Source organism: Triticum aestivum, chromosome 6D (assembly GCF_018294505.1).
Source record: "Triticum aestivum cultivar Chinese Spring chromosome 6D, IWGSC CS RefSeq v2.1, whole genome shotgun sequence".
NCBI lineage: Eukaryota > Viridiplantae > Streptophyta > Magnoliopsida > Poales > Poaceae > Triticum > Triticum aestivum.
The window spans coordinates 18,140,390-18,143,625 of NC_057811.1; the positions used below are offsets into that span (position 1 = coordinate 18,140,390).

At 47.1% G+C, this 3,236-nt stretch overlaps 1 pseudogene; it reads right to left on the minus strand.

Annotated features, from left to right (window-relative positions):
- Positions 1-2,349: 2,349 nt before the first annotated feature.
- Positions 2,350-2,794, minus strand: LOC123140824 (monothiol glutaredoxin-S9-like; annotated as a pseudogene).
- Between the last annotated feature and the right edge of the window lie 442 nt (positions 2,795-3,236).

The following is a 3,236-nucleotide window of genomic DNA, read 5'->3' on the forward strand; positions in this document are numbered from 1 at the left end:
GATTTTGCGTGTGCACTCCAGGAGTGTTTTTGTTTCTGTGGGTCAGCTGCTCAACAATCTTGTACCGCCCAGTACATGTATTACTACTGGGAAGGTTCAAAAATCAGAACTCAACAAGTTCAACATGGTGTATGACACGAAGGAGATCATCGAGAGGGCGCGCCGCGGCGTCATGCGCTACATCAAGCACGCACTCACCGTCTTCACCGGTTTCGTCGCTGTCCTCGTCGTGTCCTCATCATCGGGGTAAGCACCCTAGCCACCTTGGCTGACTACTCATCCTCCACCCACGGTTGCTAAAATCCGATTCATTTTTATATGATGTGATCCATTGAGATGGCTGACGGTGCTGTGTTCCATTGCAGCTCAAGAACGCAGGCGACAAGTCCGAGGACAAGAAGAAGAGGAAGAGGAGGTCCTGAGAGTGTCATCTGTGCATCATAGATAACATCACCTCCGCCGCTAGTGGCACCACCACTGCTAAGTACAGTATGTGGTAGGAATTAAGCTGATGCAGTAACTTGGTGCCATGCCACCCTTGTTAATTCACACTCGTGGGACCCTGCTGTGAGTTTGCTGCTGATGAAGCTTTTGCAGACGTCGTGTGTGTTCCGGATCTCTTTTGTTCATGTTAGATAATCGAAACCTGAGACGATTTGGTTTGGTTTGCGAAGAACATGGCTACACTTCTTTGTGGTTGATCTAGTCTCATCGGTTATAACCTTGTGACGTGTCTCATTTCTTTTGCACTATATGCCAGCTTCCTCTACGTAAGTCCAACACGTGTTTGGTGTAGCGTTTCTGTCTTGGTAGGTGGTGTTGAGCAGGGCCTGCCCGATTGTGATTGAGCAAGAGTAACTGAACTAAAATTTTCTACTGTTTCTGCACCTTTTAATGTTTGAACTATTGTTTTCATCAAAATGTTCGATCTAGTCTCATCGGTTGTATGTTCAAACATGAAGTCTCAGATAAGTTTGGGAAATAGCTCAAACAAAAGAAAAACCCACGAAAATTTAAATGGTAAAAGTTGAAGTCGCAAAACGCGAGAAGTCCAAAACATCGTAGCAAAAAAATTTGAGTTTAAGAAAAAACACAAAACATTTTCTTTTCAAAAAATATCATTCAATTCAATGATATAAACCATCCAAGTTCGAGGACTATGAAAACCGTAAACCATTGAAAAGTTGCTAGGAAAAGCCATACAAAAAAAAGTGAAGTCTAGTATGCGAAAACACGCTCAGTACAAACCCATACGGGCATCAGTTCAAGTATTTTTTTGGAACCATTCAAAATTACTCTATGAAAAAATACCTCCTCTGTACAAACACACACAGAGATCAGTACGAGTGCCGCCGCGAGCGCCGCCGTCGTTGCCCGCGCCCCAAATGTTGTAGCTTAGACGACTTCAGAATGTTTATCGTGTGTGCTCTACCGTCGCGTGCTAGTCCAAGAATTCCTATCGTCACATAAGTTCATGTATTACTACAATGGAATTCAAAAGAAAACCGTATAACACGCGCCGTGCCCCGGGCCCATGTTCGGGACGCGAAAAAAGCTGGAAATTCAAATGGTAAATGTTCAAGTCATAGAATGAGAGAAGTCCAAAACATCGTTGCAAACAAATATTTTCTTTTTGAAAAAAATGTCATTCAGTTCAACTATATAAATCATGCAAGTTCGGGGACGATGATACCATAGATCGTTGGAAAGTCACGAGGAAAATCTTAGGGGAAAAACAGAGTAAAGTCCAGTCTATGAAAACCCGCTCAGTACAAACCCAAAAAATGGAGATCAGTTCGAGTCCTCTGTTTTCAGAAGAATTCAAAATTAATCTATGAAAAATAGGAGTACTATAGAAGAAGAGAGAGGGAAAATCAGCTGCAACAAACAAGCACCCCGTCATGGATTACAAATATCCAACACAGTGCCATTTCGTGATAACATCATAAGCCCGCTAGAAGAAACCTTCAAAGACAAAATGAATTGGCATCTAGAAAACTGATGTGCAAGATGAAAGGAACATGATTTATACAGTGCTAAATGGTACACCCCTCTTCACTCATCCATGTATTTACAAGCGTGTGGTCAAAAATAAGCACGAGATGGCACAATAGTTCCTAATTTTTCCTACCCTAATCAAAAGAACTTAAGCCTAACTATAGCTAAGCTGGTACTCCATTATTGATCCCAATCAAGAGAGACTGAAGATCGAGCAGCAGTAACTCACATGATCTCATCAAGAGTCAAAAGGAGAAATGAAAAGAAGATTAACTCATGATCAAACGGTTGTGCGTACGTCCGTAGTACCCCGTCCCGTATACATCTTTGGTTTTGCTCAGAATCAGAGACTCAGAGCCAGAGCGCGCCGGCGTCCTTGAGTATGGGCATGAGCTCGCCGGAGATGTGCACGGCCATGAGCCGGTCGAGCCCGCCGAGGAGCCTCCCACCGATGAACACCGCCGGCAGCGCGACGACGACCTCGCCTCCAGTGTTCCCGGCCACCGCCGCGGCGAGCTCGGCCTCATCGGCGACCTCGTGCACGGCGGGGTTCACTCCGAGCCCCTGCAGCAGCCGCTTCACCAAATGGCTGAGGCAGCACCCGCGCCTCCCCACCACCAGCACCGGGCTCTCTGCCAACGCCGTCCTCACCGCCTCCCTGCCGTCGCCCCTTGCCGCCGCATCGGCGAGCCGCGAGCCCGCCCTCCTGGCCGACCGCGCCCTCGGCCTCGGCCTGCTCGGACCGCCACGGGCACACCGGCAGCCGGCCGGCACTGTAGGAGATCGTCTGGTACATCTCGATCGGCCGAGCGATGTACGACGTGATCGAGCTCTACTCTTTTCCGCTCGGTTCGCCGTTGCTGCGCCAAGTCCCCTGCCGCCATGGACGCGTGCTTCTCTGCTTCCCCCATATCCAACAATTAAGCAAAAAGTCCATATACAATTGTTTCATCCATACATACATATATAGGTGGCAAGTTTCACATTGTTCATCCTACAAAATCAAAACAAAAAGGAAAGACAAGGAGAAGACTAGACTCCATCAATGCAAGCTTCCGTGATCTGAAACAAATTTGCAAAATGCAAGCTGCTGCTTCTTCTTCTTCTTCTTCTTCTTCTTCTTCTTCTTCTTCTTCTCCTTCTCCTTCTCCTTCTCCTTCTCCTTCTCCTTCTGCTTCTGCTTCTCCTCCTCCTCCTCCTCCTCCTCCTCCTTCTGCTTCTCCTTCTCCTCCTTCTCC